Here is an 8,235-nt window from a genome sequence, read left to right as displayed (position 1 = left end):
CAGGGAGGTTAGTAACTGGGTTGCCCGTGTTTGCTAGTCGGGAAGCTATATATTTTGAAACTGGCTGGCAATTGCTTGTGGACAGAAGAAAATCCAGAAAGCTCAATATGTTCTATTCTTTACATGATGGGACTGCCCCTGATTATCTCTGTGATTTAATGCCCCCGCTTGTTGGTCAAGTATCTAACTACGATTTGCGAAACAGTAATAATTATGTAGTACCCGGTTATAGACTAGACATAACTAGAAAATCTTTTTTCCCATCCACTACTATTGAATGGAATAGACTTACCCCCGACATACGTACGTCCAAAAATATAAATATTTTTAAACGAAAGATGAAGTCCAAATTGATACAGCCACCTTCCTATTTTAGTTGTGGGGATAGAAAACTTAATATCATTCATACACGTTTGAGAAATATGTGCAGTTCTTTAAATTCAGATTTACATCGTGTTAATATTAAAGCAAATCCGGCATGCAGCTGTGGCCACCCTGTTGAGGATAGTATACACTATTTTTTAGAGTGCGCTTTTCACAACGAAGCAAGAGAAATACTGTTTTCTTAATTAGAACGTTATGCTATATCCATTGAGCTTCTGTTAGCTGGTGACGGTGACCTTTCTTTTCAGCAAAACAAAGACATTTTTGAGTCCGTACAATCTTATATCAGAATAACACAAAGATTTAAAACAATCAATTAACGTTCTAAATTTCTACTTTACAACCTTTCACTCCAGTCCAGTTGTTTCATTATTATTCCTTATTATATTGTATTTTTTTTTCTTTTTATTTCTAATTTTTGTTTGAAGTATGTATTACATGAACATGCATTACTACTATGTTTTTTTTTCTTTTTTTCGCCATTATCTAATGTACTTTGTGTTTATATTTATATTGGGAGAGGACGTCTCTAATGTTGTTATAACTTGTGTCCAATCCCTTTTGCTACTTATGCAAATAAAATATGTTTAAACTAAACTCCATTTGTTCATAAAGTCTCGGATATTTCAATGTATTTATACATACAATGTAGCCTTGGTTTTCAATTTTTTGGAGTTTAAGCATTCCTGTTGAAGGTACATCCAGATAAGTGTTTCGGACGCACGAAAGTATCATTTTCATTTACATGGAAGTATGGAATACACCTGAACTAACTAAATTGTCAAATAATGAAAGAAATTTTGAATCAATTTATTTGATAATTGTGTTAACATGCTCTTTACTGGACGTGAGATTAAATTGATATTTTAGCAAGCACGCGTACGGGTAACGCGCGTTAGGTACGTGCAAGGTCATACAGTTTTTTCACGGCATGTACCACCCCTAAAATATACCGGATACCTGTAACAAAATAAGAAATGTCCGTTTAAAATTTATTTGGCCGATTGGTTGAATGAGTTGAGATAGCAAATGACAAGTCTTGAAGGATCTCCTTCGTTTAACCTTTAAGGAAAAAATCTTGAAACTTCAATGTACTCTTGGTGAGGGGGCTCTTCAAAGTTATGGGACCGCTTTAATAAAAATCTGGTGGCATATCAGTGGCACATAGTTTCCGTTGAAAATATACGAAAAAAAAGTGTCATATGTGTTTCATTGAAACGAATCGGCATATTTTATCCAAACTGATCGTGGATGAAGTATGGTAACTTTTTTTGCAAAGGATTCAAAAGACGGTTTACCGATCGATTGAAAGGCATGACCATTATATGGCCGTAAATTGATGATTGGGAGACCCTCTCCATTGGATGCTCATTGTATGTTTATTGGGGATGGAAGGGTTAAAACTATGGTATAAGGGACACAGATGCTCCATTGAAACATTAGTAAATTTTAAACAGACTTCGCATAAATGATGTGTGGAATTGAAGCTCGTCCACATTTAAACCTAATGTGATTCCATTCGGATGAAACAAGTTTTCCAGAGGTAATCTTTGACTCTGACTGACCAATTTTCAAAGAAATTCTACCCTGAACAACTGTGCCTGCTTTCATGAAATTTTAAAGTATCAGAAAGATATTATTTGTCATACTTTATCTGGAGCATTTAAATAAATGGTATAATTACCAGGATAGCGATTTAAGCTCACAGGAGCCACTATGATTTCTTTCAACTTTTGTGATAGATATAGATTCTTTCGAATAATCCGCAATTTAAGAATCAGGGATTATTCTTTAAATCATTCTTGTTTTGATCGAATGTCTTCTTCATGTTTACTCTTCGTAATGTTTTTTTTCATAGCAACCATACGAGTATTTTGAGTTATACCTTCGTAGTCATACCAACAGATCAAGGAAAAGGAACCAGTCAAACTCCTCGTGAGAAATGAATCTTCCCCACTTCCAAACATTGTCGCCCACACATGTACTTTAAAAATCTGCTGCACAAATACTTTATAAATTGGCATGTATAATATTACTACATAGACACAGAAGTAAATAGGCTATGGATTGCTATGTCATTTTTCATCAATAATATTTGCAGTAAAAACTATTTGTTAGTAAATTTATTTGACATTTTACAAATTAGTTTACATCTGTTAGAGTAATTAGGACATGTTATGTAACAATCTAATATGTTTTGGCCCAATGATTATTTTTTTCTCAAGTTGTTAGTAACGTTTGATGTGTGATCAAGAAACTCGTTGATTGATACTTATTTATTTACTGTCTGTCCGCTTTGAGCTGAAAGGTTTTGTACAAATTTACTTCAAGTAATTTGCACATGTCACATGAGTGTGCAGTCTTTTCACTTTAATACACTATGATAAATTATCGGTGCACAATTATAGCTAGGTGTTAACTTTTCGAGAAGATTTCATTGAAACGAAAGGACATGATTAATCTTTTTTTTCATTTTGTGTATTTATTCGTTTAAAAAAAAGCATATTTTTTTTATAAATTTTGTCTCTGATAACATCTGTATACATTGGAACGATACTGAAGAACATCTACAAGAAGTGTTTTGAGATCATTGTAATAAGTTCATCATTCTATAAAATAGCATTTTAAGTTTCAATTGCATACGAAAAATTGCGTCTTTTGAAAAACAACGTTTAAAAGACGCGGTAATCGCAACTTTTCCATACTATTAGAAAATGGCAAGCACCATCCAGTTTCTCTCTACAAACGGTTGTGACCTAAATAAAAACTTCTCTATATAAGCTTTCGATCCAGTCAAATCACTAAAGCAAAACGAATCGGTTCATCGGAAGGCAAAATAGAGTACCGTTAGGGACAACTCAGTAAGCAACTTAAGTCAAACCTTACTTTGCTCTAGTTAACGACAGAAAGATTTTCCTATGTAACGCAAGTGTTTAATTTCTAAGCACGATTTTTACAGTGATATATGATTCCTTTTGTTGTCTCATTTCATTGTCCGAAAGCAATTACATCTCATTGCATATTACCCTTTCTAATAAGTGGATTTAATATCGCATCTATATATAGGTATGACTTTTCGAAACCTGAATGATCTTCAAGTGAAATTTTAAATGAAAAACAAGAGTCTTTATTAACCATGCAGTAGAAACACGGTGATGTAATGTACGTTTAGGACGCCAACGTCAGAGATACTTACGTCAGTACAGTCTCAGAGCAACAATCAAAAGTAAATAAAATGTTTATTTGATACATATAATTGTAAAGAAGAAAATAGCATGTATGTTCTTACTTCTAAAACTTGTATCTGCAATATGTTGGTGAAACAAAAGCACAATTTAACATCATTAATGCGGAATTCAAACTCTGACCCTATGTAATTTGTAGAGGATGCAAACATGATTAAAGGAGTACATTGGTTTGTTTCTGCAGACAATCCAAATAAATGTTTACATTCTAGACAAAATGAACCAGTAAGCATATTAATATATTCTTTGTTGCTCTAATTTTTACTCAGATACCGTATCATTGTTGTAAATCCTTTGTGATATCATTTAATGAAGGTATTCAAATGTTTTGAAATGCGTACAGTTCAGTGAGAGGTGAAATTAGAAATGAATTTATTCAAACACCTATCACACAAAAATAGCATAAACAAGAATGTGTCCAAAGTACACGAATGCCCCACTTGCATAATCATTTTCCATGTTCAATAGACCGTGAAATTGGGTAAAAAATCTTATTTGGCTCTAAAATTAGAAAGATCATATCATTATGCCCGCGTCACATTGTCCCGATTTTTACGCCGATGGCAACACGATTATGGAAATTTTCAAAATCGGGACTGATCGTATCCAGATCGGGCTATTCGTAGTGCCATCTTTAACCATCTTTAACCATCGGCCACTTTTTCTAGCCTTCGGGGACAACTTCGGGAAGGGTTCTAATTTTTTTAACATGTTAAAAAATCCCCGAAGGTGCGTCCGATATTGAGGGTTCGTATTGAGTTCGTATCACCATCCTCACCATCGTAATGTCACCGGGAATGCATCTTTGGACATCGTATTGCATTCGTGTTTCCATCGTGTTCATCGGGCAGTTTTGACATTACGATATCTACACGAATGAATCACGAAGCTTCCCGAAGGTCTTACGATGGCAACACGACTTCATGAAGACCTCGTAATCCCGTCGTCTTGCCATCGAATAAAAGTACGAAGGCGACAAGATGGAACTACGTCGGCAATAAATCCAGCTAAATGTAAGTTAATTTTCGCGCTAAAATACATTTAAAGTGCCATGCGCGATATGCACTGGTCAGTCTAATACGACAGTTAAGAATGACGTTCACAAATCATGGAGTTCATATCATATGATTCTATGAGAACAAGAAAGGCGACAGTGTTGTTTCTATTAATTCAAATGGAACAAGAAGAGCAGCTATTACAGGAGTAGTATAAATAGGCTAATACTGGGACACATTCCAAAGGGTAATAAAGAAATCGTAAAATCAATGCAAAGTGAACGGGACTACATCCCTAAGAGTAATTAAAACCCACGCATTATAGTCTATACCAAGCGATGGAAATACAGTGTTTTGAGGTGTTAGTTTTATGGGTGTAGGTACACGAAGTGCATGGATTTTATGTAGATTTTATTAAACAAATCTTTATAATTAATATGTCACAAATGAAGAGATATTTATGTTTATTATGTAATCATAACACTGATATAAAAGAAGTTTATGTCTTCTTTCACGCTTAATGTTACATTCGAATAAAAAAAAAAAACCAATTTTTTTATGGATGAAGTTGAAGTTGAATTGATAACTAGGAAATTAGACAATGTTTTAGAATTTATTCACGCTGACTACGTTGTAAAAAATGTGAAAAAAGATAAAACTTTTTATGATTTAATTCTAAATATTACATTAGAAGAGTTATATCATGATTTTTTGAAAGAAGTATGTATCCAGCAGAAACATTCCAGAACATTTATTCCTGCTATATTCTTTACGTCTTCGTACACCAGACTGGTATTCTATTAGTTGGAAGAGTGAAGAACGTATTTCGAAAATTAATCGTCTTGCAAAACAAATGTTCAAATATGACATCTGCAAAAGAGGACAAATTGATCGAAGACGTCTACTATAATTTACAGAATGGAGCAGCATATGCAGGTCCGCAAAAGATTCACGAGGTTTTGAAGAAAAAGAAAAAGAATCCTCCGGGACTTTATAAAATAAGAAAATGGTTACAAAGCAAGGATGACTATACGCTTCAAAAACCCATTCGAAGACGATTTAAGACTCCCAGAATAATTGTGACAGAGCCATTGGAAATGTTTGACGCCAACCTTGCAACTTTAAGTTCAATTTCTTCCTTAAACGACAATTTTCAACACTTGTTAATCGTTATTGATTGTTTTAGTCGATATCTATGGCTTGAAGCATTGAAAACTAAAACAGGGAATGAAGTGTTAAAAGCGTTTCAAAAGATATTTGAAGTTAAGGACAGATTCAGGCGGTGAATTTTCCTTTACAGGTCGAAAGTGGTTGTTGAAGAGCAAGAATGTCTACCACCATTTTGCTTTAAACACTACAATTAAGGCCAGTCTCGCTGAACGTGTGATTTTGACGCTGAAACGAAATATTTTTCGATTTCTAACGAAAGAAAGAACTAATCGTTATATAGACAAATTACAGAATTTTGTTGACAGTTATAATAACACTCCTCATTCTTCCCTGGGAAATATTGCTCCCTCAAATATAGATGATGAAAAAGATCAAAGCGATTTGTGGGCTTACATGTACTTAAAGAAGAACAAGAAATCCACTAATTCACACGAAGGAAAGACGGAAAAGCCAAACTCTGTCGTTATTTCATCCAGTTCTTCCATTTTAATAAATTGATTTTGAAGACCTTGCTTTACTTCTTATATCAATAGAATGATAAATGTGTGTAATCCTTTTTTTTTTCTTAGTTCATGTTTAACGTGATCAATAATCTATTGTTATGACAATTTTTTTTATTACCTACATGTATAATTGTTTCTTTACCTTTGATTAATGATAACATGCATTTTATTATATATCGGAGATAGTCTGTTGTGTTTCAATACAAAATATGATTGATTTAAAGGACAATAATGTATTGTTTACATATCAAGATGCATGATCTTAGTGCAAATACTGTTTGTCTTATAGTGGTTTTTTTCCCTCGGGTTGATGGACTTTGAAGGGTTTATTGTAAAAACAAATACACATAAAATAGTTAATATCAAAAAGGAAACTTGGGAAATAAGAAAGTTACCGTGTACGCAATTAATATCTTTTTGAATAATATTAGTATGTTTTGAATTTAAATATAAAAAGAAACACTCAAAGATTTTTCATTATATCGTTAAGTCAAGGTAGCTTATATACGGGTAAAGTTTTCTGTGATGATTTTTTTTTCTTCTGTTAAATATTCATTTTTGATGCAAAACAAAACCATGATCTCATTGACAAGTAATCCGAATGTTTTTTTTTTCTTCAAATATTCAAGAAGGTGCTTTATGTATATATTTATATATGTTTTTATAGAAATGTTTATATTGAAATACATTAACAAGAAATCCAAATGTGACTTTTTTTTTTACATTCCAAGTATTCAAGAAGGTGCTTTATGATGTATATACGTTTTATATATATATATACGGTTTGTATATACAAAAAAATGGTTCATATTAGAAAAGAAATTTGGAGAATTTGAAGCTTACATATTTTTTTTTTTATATTGTTACGAATATGTTTTGGATTTTAAGTATAAAAGCAATAAAAAAAAAATTCAAATTTTACAGTTAAAGTTTTCTGTGATGATTTTTTTTTCTCTGTTAAATATATTCATTTTCGTTCAACAAAGTCAGATCTCATTTACTAGAAATCCAAATGTTTTACATTTTACATTGTAAGTATTTAAGAAGGTGCTTTAATTCATGATGCATGTATATATATATATATATATATATTTATAAATGTTTATGTTAGAATAAAAATTTATGGTAAAAACAATTGCAAACAAAATATTTCATAAGTTAACAGAAAAGAAATTTTGGAAATTTGAAGCTTTCTAGTAAGTGGTTAATATATTTTGTTTTCAATAATGTTTTACTTTAAGTATGAAAAAAAAGATTATAGCATTAAATGGAGTTAACTTATTTATGGTAAAAGTTTTTTTTGTGATGAATTTTTATTAGATCTATTATATATTCATTTTCATGTAAGAATATTTGAGGCTTTTTTTTTCTTTCTTTCTTAACTTACTGATTTTAAGAAGATGTCTGATGATGTATATATTATATATTAAATTTCATAATTGTTTTTTTGTTGAAATAAAAAAAGAAATTAGATAGCAGTTCCTCGTTGTTTTTTTTTTCCTTCATGCATGTGAACAATGAGCGAAGTCCATATACTCGTGGGAAGCCAGTCCGTTGGAAAACATCATATCCAGCGAAGGAGTTATACGATAAAATAATTATACTGCGTGTACTAGAGAATGTTGAATACTTTACAGACCTTTGTCTTTGACATTAATTGTGATAATTAGTAATTAAAGATAATAATTATTTTTACAACCGCCCGCACTTTCTTGTATATAAGCACTGGAATAAGTCTTGTATGTCATATCGACTTCAACAATGGTATACCTAAATAATAAGAAGGGCGACAACTACTTTTACCAGACCTTTGGACGGGGTAAGGTTGTTAAGGTTAAAAAACATGAGGATTTTTTTTATATTTATCTTGAAAAAAAAGACGAATTTGGTTCGGGGATATGCCTTGGAACTGATGAGTGGGGTAAACTTGCACTCATA

The sequence above is a fragment of the Mytilus edulis genome, chromosome 14 (assembly GCF_963676685.1).
Source record: "Mytilus edulis chromosome 14, xbMytEdul2.2, whole genome shotgun sequence".
Taxonomy (NCBI): Eukaryota; Metazoa; Mollusca; class Bivalvia; order Mytilida; family Mytilidae; genus Mytilus; species Mytilus edulis.
Note: the sequence above shows the minus strand (reverse complement) of the source record.